Here is an 11,627-nt window from a genome sequence, read left to right as displayed (position 1 = left end):
GAAGAAGCGGCACAGGACCCGGCAGTTCCTGTCATTACAGCAGCGGCCCCGGGAAGCCCAGACCAGGAATGTATGCGGCGGCGGTAGCCAGCACTCTCCCCTCTCGTTCCTCCTCCTCTGTCCCCCAGTCAGCAGCAGCGGCGCCTACACTCTGGGGACATCTCAGGTGAGAGATGGGGGGCAGATATATATATATATATATATATATATATATATATATGTGCCTCCCCTGACAAAGACTTTATCCGCACGTCACATATATATATATATATATATATATATATATATATATACATAGAGAGAGAGAGTATGTATGTATATATATATGTATATATATATATATATATAATATATACACACTATACACATACATATATACACACACTTACGCAGCCCACCAAAATTACAGAGACACTGAAACCGAATTAATTAAACTGCCTTACTGTTTTTTTATATAGTACTGGCCGCCCCTTCACTTTTAAAGCTGCTGCTCTGTTTTGCGTTGGTGGTCTAGAAGAGCAGTGGCTCGGTCACAGTAGCTGACTCGTTGCGCAGCGGTGCCCGGAGTCAGCCTGACTCCGCAAAGGAGCATGGGAGGAGGAGCTGCTGTTGCCGAGCATGCGCAGCAGCCCTCCTGCCGATGCGGTGGCCATCTTTGTTAGGGGCAGCGGGCGCTGGAATGCCCAGGCTGCCCTTCAACAGCTCCGTAACTGCAGGTACTGTCTGGAGCTACCGCAGGCGGCTCCGTTCCATGCACTATTGGGGTATATATATATATATATATATATATATATATATATATATACACAATGCAATTTACCCGGCACTCCACCTAGTAAATAGCTGGTTCTGGTGCCCTCATAAATAAAACATGTACAATCAAGGATGCGGCACTCACGAACACTTTGAAAGGAATCACAGACACCAGTAGGTATAGTCAACGTTTCAATCCTTTACGGATTTTCGTCAGGAACAAGCATAGTATACATAAACAAAAGCTCACCTTATATCCCCCCATTCACAGGTGACCCACAGGTGGACGGCTGATCGCTCCGGCGCGGGAGTCCGTCCTACGAGCGCTGGCGCCGAGTTGTGACGTCATCGCGTATCAACACGACGCACGTCCGATGCTGCCATGGCAACCCGGCGGCTGGAAACAATGAAAAAAATGAAAAAAAGCAGATAACCGCTGTCCCACTGACTGAGAATCAATGTCAGTGCATGATCTATTGCTGCTAATCGCATTGCCATGTCAGCATGTATAAGCACAAAGCACATATACAAAAATACATTAAAGAAATACATTAAAGATAGCTCATGGCAATGCGATTAGCAGCAATAGATCATGCACTGACATTGATTCTCAGTCAGTGAGAATATACATAGGTTTACAGGGTTCACTACGATCTGCCGGCGGCGGGCCTCCCGGCGACCAGCATACCGGCGCCGGGAGGCCGGCCGCCGGCTTACCGACAGTGTGGCGAGCGCAAATGAGCCCCTTGCGGACTCGATGCGCTCGCCATGCTACTGGCACGGTGGCGCGCTACGCGCGCAACACTATTTTATTCTCCCTCCAGGGGGGTCGTGGACCCCCACGAGGGAGAATAAGTGTCGGTATGCCGGCTGTCGGGCTCCCGGCGCCGGTATGCTGGTCGCCGGGAGCCCGACCGCCGGCATACTGAAGACCACCCTGTTTACAGGCCTTAGGATGGCACCTCAGCAAAGGTTACAATAGGAGTGCCAGCAAATTGAAAAAAAAAAAAAAAATACATATATATATATATATATTTATTTATTTATTTGTATAATATTGATTATGTATTTACAGTATATATATATATATATACATATATATATTTATATATATATATATTTATATACATATATAGTATATATATTTATATATATATATATATATATATATATATTGGCAAAATGACAGAGTGGACACTGAATTAATTAGACTGCCTTACTGTCAGCAGCTGTACTTTTGCTGCTTTGCGGTGGTGGTGTCAGGGTGGAATTAGCCGCTCCCTTGAGTCCCACTCACTTCGGCCTTCCAACTACATTGATGGCGCAGGACCATGGGAGGAGGAGCTGCTGCGGCCGGACATGCGCAGCAGCCCTCCTCCCGGAGCGGCGGCCATCTTTGTAAGGGGCAGCCCGGCAGCAGACGCTGCTGGAATACCCACATTGCCCCTGAGTAGCGCCGCTGCGCCGGCGCCGTAAGACAGTTAAACGCCGCACGCACAGCCAGGTACATTTTTCGCCCTCACCCGCTCCATCCTCCGGCGCTACCGCAGGCAGCTCTGCTCTAATAATGGAAGAGCAGAGACGCGGACAGCGCCGAACAGCGGGTGCCCCCCCCTCACTACCACATGATAGCTAAATCAGCAACTAGGTAAAGGCAGATGCCCTAGGCAATTGCCTAGTCTGCCTATAGCTAGGGCCGGCTCTGGTTAAGTCAACCGCAGTGTATAATTATTATTATATACATTTCTGACACATACGTGCTACGCTTTCGGTGAAGTTAACTGCAATGTGTAATTATTTATTACACATATTTCTGACTAATTTGTGCGACGCTGTCAATGAAGGTCATCTCCACTTTGTGTTGATAATGGAGGCTATTACTAGTGCTGAAGCTGCTGCCACTAATCATGACATTTACAATGCAGGTCCGTCAATGTCATCTGCTAAGGCAGATGCCCAGGGGCATAGAGGGTTTAGGCCAGGGTATGTAAAATCATTTAATTATAGAGTGGTAAAGAAAACAAAAAGAAAAGGAAAGTTAGCTGCAGAGGCAGTAAGACAAACTGCACATTCAGAATCAGAACCATCAGACATTCTTGAGGATTCTTGAGGAACAAACAAAACCAAAACCGGAAAAATGGCCAGGCACACATCTCTACCAAAGAGTCTAGTATGTCCCTGCTCCTATCTCTACTTAATGCTCCTCCTTCACCTGCTTCCACGAATCATCCGTAATATAGGCAAGCAGTGTCGGACTGGGATATGTAGGGCCCACTGGGGGAATGCAGTGGTAGGGGCCCATGTTTAGGGGTGTGGCTAGTCCACAGAGGCGGTGTGGCCTGCCACCTCATTGGTTTGACTAACCATTAGAGAGTGCAACATCTGGGCCCCTTCATAAATATATACAGTAAATTCAGCTGCTGCATGCCTGATAATGTACCAGACTAATAACAGCAATGCACTGTAGAAAATACACCATAGTACAGTGTAAGGTAACATACTGTATGTATGATGTATAATTCAAGTGCACAGTCTGGAACCTGATCCTTAGAGCAGAAGGTGGGGCCCCAGGCAGTAGGGCCCACCGGTGGTTTCCCCTGTACCACTGTGGGCCAGTCCAAGCCTGTAGGAAAGTCTTTCCCATGAGTGCCTCTGCCCCCTGCCTCCCAAAGTGTGCCTCTGACTCCCTCCCCATGTGCACTGCACCTATCATCTCCCCTCCCTATATGTAGCTCTGCCTCCTTCAATCCAAAACTAGTTTGGCCAGAGATTGAGGTGAGATTTTGGTGGGGTGATGGGGTGATAGAGAGATAAAATATGTTTTAAAAGTATTTTACAACAGTTTGTTTTTATTTTTCTTCCATAAAAAGGGACTGAATCTGCATCTTTCTACTTTTTAAATGTTTTCCTCCATATTTCTCTGTTCTCAGTTTTGGAACTATTCTCCCACATTATTTGGTTAAATGTAGCTCAGTATTTGCTGACATAATGAAACATAGAAGAACTTGACTATGTACATTTAAAAAGTACTTATATGATTCCTTCCGACAACTTACTAGTACAATGTAAATGCCAGCAAGATTTTAGTTACTATTTCTATGGTGGCAATTTGTTTCCTTTGGTACTTGGTGTCATATAGTACATGATCACTGGTTTGTACTTCATAAGAGGTTAATATCATTGTTACCACCTATCTTATATCTTATTGCCTTAAGCATTAAAAAGAAGCAAAACATCCTATTAAAAACTGAACAGCAACGCATCAACTGTTGTTCTGTACCAACCATAGTCATATTACAGTAAGAAAAAAAGGACAATTGGGTATAACAAGCACTCATGTCTGTATGACAGACATATCCACATTATGACTAATGTTGCGTTGGTAGTTTTAAGTGTCTGTCGAATACATTTAACCTGGGGGGTGAATGATGATATTACAAAGTGACAGTTTCTGCATTTTTGCTCTTTTTATCTGAATAATAATTGCTAACTAGGTACTTTTCACTATCAGGCAAAGATAGCAAATTATTTCTTTGTAGGATGTTGTATAAGCGAACAGACTGATCTCTGTGTAATATACAGTATGAATGACAATTGGGCTGATTTCTGTAGAATATATAGCTGTAAACTGGGTATATCACAAAGTATATCTGGTAACAACACAGGTAAATTAGGAATATTTGGTATTCACATTTTTAACCTAAGAATAAAGTTCTAAAACATATATTTTCCCTCAAGCATGTTTGCTAAGTATTCCCATGTATACAGTAATACAGTAATATGTATATTACAAAACTGTACTTGTCTGTTACACAGTGGTCGAAGGGTGAATTTTGAAGGGAGGGTATGGAAAATGTAAGGGTAATTAGTGTTCACTCTAGGGTGTACTGCTGTGCGCCAAAGGTAAGCATGTACCGAAAAAGGAGATGTGGACACTCAAGAGGGGTATGTCCTTAAGAGGACAGGGTCGGTGAGGCAGACTAGGGTGGTGAGCCCTTCTTCACCTTCCTCAGCCCATTCCCTTGCCCCTCAACACCGTACTCAGCCCGCATTACATTCCTGAGCCCCTCGCCACCTTCCTCAGCTCCTCGTAACCTTCCTCTGCTACTCATCACCATCCTAACCCCTCATTACCTTCCTCAGCCCCCTCATTACCTTCCTCAGCCCCTGAGCACATTTCTCTGCCCCTCATTACCTTCCTCAGCTCCTCAGAACATTCCTCTGCCCCTCATTACCTTCCTCGGACCCCTCATTACCTTCCTCAGCCCCTGAGCACATTTCTCTGCCCCTCATTGCCTTCATCAGCCCCCTCATTACCTTCCTCAGTTCCTCAGCCCATTCCTCTGCCCCTCATTACCTTCCTCAGCCCCCTCAGCACATTCCTCTGCACCTCATCAGTGATTAGGATGCGGCTGCTGGAAAAAAAAGGTGTAGTGCTTGAAGTGCCGGTATGCCATACCGTTGTATATCGGCACAATTCGAGCACTGCCATTACATTTTTTTCTGTACAATTAAAAAGTGTGACTTCCGGATCGGCTGTGATGTGATAGCAGTATGAGGGAGAAGCTATGCTTCCACCCGCCGGACAACCCCGTATATTAGGCTACAAGCCTCCACACCTGACCCGCACTCTCTACCTCTCCTACACATGGTGATTAGCGAGCTGCATGGAGCGATATCTGGTGCCCGCTATGGCGACCAAAAAGGAGCAGAAGAAGGAAAAAGAGAAATGCCGACTAGAGCTCAAAATGCCGCTGGATGCCGGAGCTCTAGAAATGCCCCCCCCCCCCTTCTACCTCACAGCGCCTCATTGCAGAGGAAAGGCCACCCACAGAGTTAGCAGCCCCTGCTCTTACTCTAAACACCAGTGACCAGGTACTATTAACTCCTACTGTACCTGTCACATTTAGTGACATGGTGGGCGCTATACATTTAGCAAAGGGCCCTTTGTTACAAGCCCAGACAGCAGACATTAATAAGCAGATTGCCCAACTTTCTCATCGTGTACTGCAGTCAAAGCAAAGGGCAGGGGAAATGTTTCAGGATGTATCTGTGCTCAAGCAGGATATGGCACATGTGACTAAGGGGGACATTTACTAAGCAGTGATAAGAGTGGAGAAGTAAGCCAGTGGAGAAGTTGCCCCATCAACCAATCAGCAGCTCTGTATCATTTTATAGTATGCAAATTATAGATGTTACTTCAGTGCTGATTGGTTGTCATGGGCAACTTCTCCACTGGTTCACTTCTCCGCTCTTATCACTGCTTAGCAAATGTCCCCCTAATTCTCATCATCAGATTTGGAATAAATTAGATGACTTTGAAAATAGGTCACGCAGATCGAACTTACGTGTGATTGACCTCCCTTAAACCCTCAAAGGTCCTGCGCTGTATACTTTTCTCAGTGTCACTCTGCCTGAGAGTCTTTATATTTCTGACACCTGCTGAGATATGGTCACACAGAGTTGGTGCTCAAAAAAGTTATGATGGTGCCAGACCTAGAGTGGTGCCAGACCTAAATGTCTAAATTTCTTGCATAGAAAGAAATATGGAAAGCTTCCCGTAAAATGCATAATATTTCCTGAGATTCTCATAAAATCCTTATATTTCAGGATTATTCGGTGGAGCTTTCTAAAACGAGAAAGGCGTTCTCGCCCTTATGTTCCCAACTTGTTCAGCGTAACAGGAAATTCTCCTTACTGTATTCAGCACATCTGCGCATCTACTCAGGCACCTCATTTACTGACTTCCTCTCTGTAGCAGATGCAGAAGCATTTTTAAAAGAGGAAGAGGAGTCTGATACACACCCTGCTGACAATGATGGGGATACCCGACACTGTTTTTTTTATACCGTGCTGCTGTTTTTGCTCAGGCTTGAGTACTCAGGATGGATACTTATAGCTTGCTAATTGCAGTCATACACACTTATGCTTTCTTTCTGCATTGCACATTATTACCTGGAGTGTTAATCCCAGGTTGCTGGACTTCTCCACTAGCACTCACTACTAGAAAAATCTCCAGGACAACCAAACCAACTTGATTGTGAACCAGGATCCAATCAATAGTGTCCAATGATGCTGCACGGGTCATCATCCATCAGGATTCCCTAATTTGGAACACAGCCTACAGGACAGCTAAAGTTGACATTTCTTTTGTCCACTGTGAACCAGAATCCACTCATCTCTACAATATCATATGGAAAACCCCCACATCTTGGATCCCTGCATTGCAACACAGGATTGGTAAAGTGTTATACTAACTGTCTTGGCCTTTGGACGTATTATCATTGTCCCATATCTCATTATGGACTAGTACCTTTAAAAGAAGGTGGTTCTGTGGAGTCTATTAATAGCCCAGCAACTGATGTATAGTCAACTGATTGATTCACAAAATTATTTACCCATGCCATTTTGCTTTATATATTGCTGCTCATGTTTTAAATGTTAATACACAATATTAAATAACAAATTTCAGTGATATTGTTTTAGCGCTGTATATTTTTTTATATTGTTGTTTCCTCTTGTCAATGGAGAGTGACTGTTTCCTAGTGTTACAGCCACTCAGGAAAACCACTCATTAATGCGCCTGAATATTATATACTTGATATATAATATTTTTTTTTGCTTTTACACATATCAGTCCTATAAATCTGACCCGACCACTGCTAATAAAGAGAAATACTCTACAGCTAAATTGGTGTTTGATGGCTTGTTTACAAAAATGGAATCCCAATATTCATTTAAAAAAGATGCCAGATTCCATCACTTTGGAAACAAGTCGGGAAAATTACTATCGAACCTTTTACTTGGCCAGCGTTCCCCGATGCTAGTGCGTCCACTTAAGGCCTCAGAAGGATCACTAACAACTAATAGTGAACAGATTTCTCAGATAATGCAATCTTTTTATTCCGCATTGTACTCTGACCCTCCATCTTCACCTCCTGAGGCTTTGAGATTTTGGGATAATTTACCTGTGCCTCAGTTGACGGCTGATCTTAGCACTTCCCTGATAGCTGACATCACCGAAGCTGAGGTATCGAAAGCTATTGCCAACCTTAAGACCGGTAAGGCCTCTGGCACAGATGGCCTCACATCAGAATACTGTAAATTGTTTGCCCCTAAACTGACCCCTATACTGACTCAGGTATTCAATAATATTTTGTCCACTGGGGACATGCCTCTTTATTTCAACTCAGCTGTGTTGAATGTGTTACCTAAACCGGGGAGAGACTTATCTGACCCTGGGTCTTATAGACCTATCTCTTTGCTTAATCTTGACTACAAGCTCTTTACTAAAATACTTGCAAAACTGCTTAAGCTGGTCTTGCCCTCCATCATTCATCACGATCAGATGGGATTTATTATGGGCCGGTCCTCAGTGGTGAATATCAGGAAGGTGTTGGCGGCCATAGATGTGTCCCAGTGCACCATGTCTGCAGTACCTGCAGCAATATTATCACTGGATGCAAAAAAAAGCATTTGACATGGTGCACTGCGAACACTTATTTGATACAATGTCTAGATTTGGAATTCCTTCCTGATTTATTGATTATTTATGTATTTTATACAAAAACCCTAGTTCACAAATTCTATGTAATGGTTACCTGTCATCATCCTTTGATAATAAAAGGGGCACCAGGTAGAGATGCCCACTCTCACCCCTTTTCTTCGCATTAGCACAGGAACCTCTGGCTATCTCTATCAGGCAATCCCAGACTTACCATGGGATCCAGGTGGGTGACGTTGATTTACGCATATCATTATTTACAGATGACATGCTGCTGTACATGTCTCACCCCCATATAACTTTACCAGCAGTGTTTGACCTAATTTCCAGCATTAGTAAATCCACTGGGTATAAAATTAACATACATAAATCAGAATTACTCCCTCTGAATGGCGCACCCAGTTATCTAGAGGCATTGGGTCCACTCCATGACTTAAAAGTAGCTACTACAGCCATTAAATAATTGGGGATACAAATTCCAGCATGTCTGCATAATGTTTACCACCTAAACTATACTCCCATCATTAAATCCATATAGAAGAAAATCGATACTTGGATGTCCTTACCATTATATATGTTAGGACGGAATGCTTTCATTAAATCTGTCCTTTTTCCTCAGTTATCTTATTTGACCCAAATGTTGCCTTTACATTTATCACACGGATATTTCTATTGTAGAAAAGTTATTTTGTAAATTTTTATGGAAGGGTGGCAGCATCAGGATTTCTAGTAGACACTTGAAACTGCCACGTAATAAAGGTAGTACTGGGTTACCTGACATTTTGCAATTTTCACATTCTGCACTTTTTAATATGTCCTTGATTGGCTCCATGAAAGGAGCGTATACACGTTATGTGCTATAGACTGTTCACTCTTTGCCCCTTTTTCTCCCGGTGCTTTGTTACACTTGCCCAAGTCTAAATTACCGGAAGTTGTAGGCAAACACTTACTTTTCAGGGATATATATCACACGTGGTTGGCTACTAATAGAAAGATATCTAGAAACCCATTGTACTCTCACTTGTTATCTTTCTGGGGCAATCCGCTTTTTACACCCGGCCTAGATGATGCGTTTTTTTATCGCTTAAAATTGAAGGGTATAAAACAGATTGCGGATGTTTTTTATCCGGGTGGTAGAGTACTTCCCTTTGTGGCCTTTCAGGAGGAGTTTGGTTTACATAATTCTTGTTTTTACGGCTACCTACAAATCAGACATTATATTGCTTCTTTGCCACCGGCGGTGGCAGATGTATCTAGATCTGACCCTCTTTCACCTTTACTGTATTTAGTAAGAACACGTCCCTACAAAACGAGATTCTTATATGAAGACTTAATTACTGTGTCAGTTAACAAATTCCAGAGCCAGAATATGTTGTCATGGAAACAATTTATTACTAATATAGACAAGCCAGCTGATATATTCCATCAATATGACAGAACATTACGTTTGTTGTGAGCATCATCTTTGCAAGAAATACATATCAAGACTGACTATAGAGCGTATATTTCACAAACCCAGAGAAAGCACTTTGTTCGAGAGGAGACTGGATGATGCTTGAAATGCTTCCATTCCTCGGCAACATTTTATCATAACTTCTGGGACTGTGTCAGCATAAAAAGGTTCTGGAATAAAATAATTCAATATATTAATTCCACTTTTAATATAGGAGCCATCTTACATCCGCAAGTCCTACTTCTGGCAGATTTTACAGAATGGCATCTCTCTGCAGATCATACATATTTATATCCTTTTTTGACGCTACTGGTTACAGTCGCGAAACAGGTTATTCTCAAAAGATGGATATCTAAGCATTCCCCAACTTTAGCAGCGGTTCACCAGAAACTGCTTAAAATTCTATACAGTATATTGACTGTTATTCCACTGATATAGGAAAGGGGGTAGTACGTTTTTATAAAAAATGGAACCCTTATATCAATACATTATCAATTGAGACTCAAACTCAGATATTTGCCCAATTTGAAACTACGAAATGGTATTTACACAGAAAAATACTTGAAACAACCACAGTAACTCCCTGAGACTTGTTGAGTGATCCCCACTGATATGGAGTTTCTATTGTATATGTCTATGCTTCTAATATATAACACGCTTCTTGCCCATTCTGGTCTATTTAGGATGTGTTATTGAATTGTTGTGGACACATATTTGCTTCTTTTGGGAATGGTATCATATCTTGATATTTGTATGGTATTTTAATTTCATATTCAATGTCCGTAAACATTCTCATTTCCCCCTCTTCCCCGACGTACCCCCCCCCCCCCCCCTTCCCCCATCGTCCTCTGCCTTATTTCTAAGTTCTATATAACTTGTTATTACGGTTTTCCATAACAGTACATATCTTTTGGAGAATTTGATATGCATATACCGAGTTGGGCACCGCTCAACAGCTCTGTGGATTTTCTTTTGTCTATATATGCATATACCTCACTTATACATGGTATATTTATGTACTGACTGTTTAATTGCTGGGTGCTTTCCTTTATAAAATCAATAAAATGTTTATGAAAAAAACACAAAAAAAAGTGTTTGTGTCCAAAATGTTGTTGTCTTTTTTTTATGTGAAACAAGGTGCTAACTAAAGTTCTGCGCAAAGCAGCAACCAGGATGGGATATCCTATGATGTCACCTAACACCATACAGCATACAGTTTAAAAGAAAATAAACAGAGATCCTTTCCTAGGTGCTAGGAATAATAAACATAAATATAAAAAGGAAACTACAATGCCATGATAATAGATCATATCAGTGGCGTAAGTTCGCCCCTGTCGCCCGGAGGCATAATAAAATGTTGGTGCCCCCCCCTATACATATAGGGATATATATATATATATATATATATATATACACATACATATACGCCATATGTATATATTTGGTACACAGGGTGAACAGTGGCAGCATACTCAGGTGCCTTTCACAATAGTATAGATACACACACACACATATCTTTTGCTTACATACACGCATACCTTTTCCTTGCACACACACATGCCTTTTTCACTGAAAACACACACACCTCTTTCACTTACACACACACACACACACCTTTTTCACTAACTCACACGCCTCTTTCACTTACACACATGCTTCTTTCCTTTACACACACGTCTTTTTCACTTACATACATACACACACACACACCTCTTTCACTAACTCACACGCCTCTTTCACTTACACACACACCTCTTTCGCTTACATATACACTCCTTTTTCACTTACACACACGCCTTTTTCACTTACATGTGCCTTTTTCACTTACATGTGCCTTTTTCACTTACACACAATTACACACACACGTCACTTTCACTTACACACAATTACACACACACGCCACCTTCACTTACACAC

General features: G+C 42.3%; 1 long non-coding RNA gene across 1 annotated transcript in view; it reads right to left on the bottom strand.

Annotated features, from left to right (window-relative positions):
• Nucleotides 1–9,666: 9,666 nt before the first annotated feature.
• The window catches only part of LOC134911510 (uncharacterized), a 287,243-nt gene continuing 285,282 nt past the window's right edge, over nucleotides 9,667–11,627 (bottom strand). The window contains exon 3 of the long non-coding RNA XR_010176630.1: nucleotides 9,667–9,880. This is a non-coding gene — a long non-coding RNA (uncharacterized LOC134911510). The remainder of the gene's footprint in view (nucleotides 9,881–11,627) is intronic.

The sequence above is a fragment of the Pseudophryne corroboree genome, chromosome 4 (assembly GCF_028390025.1).
Source record: "Pseudophryne corroboree isolate aPseCor3 chromosome 4, aPseCor3.hap2, whole genome shotgun sequence".
In the NCBI taxonomy this organism is placed as follows: domain Eukaryota; kingdom Metazoa; phylum Chordata; class Amphibia; order Anura; family Myobatrachidae; genus Pseudophryne; species Pseudophryne corroboree.
Note: the sequence above shows the minus strand (reverse complement) of the source record. Positions and strands in the feature narration are given on the sequence as shown.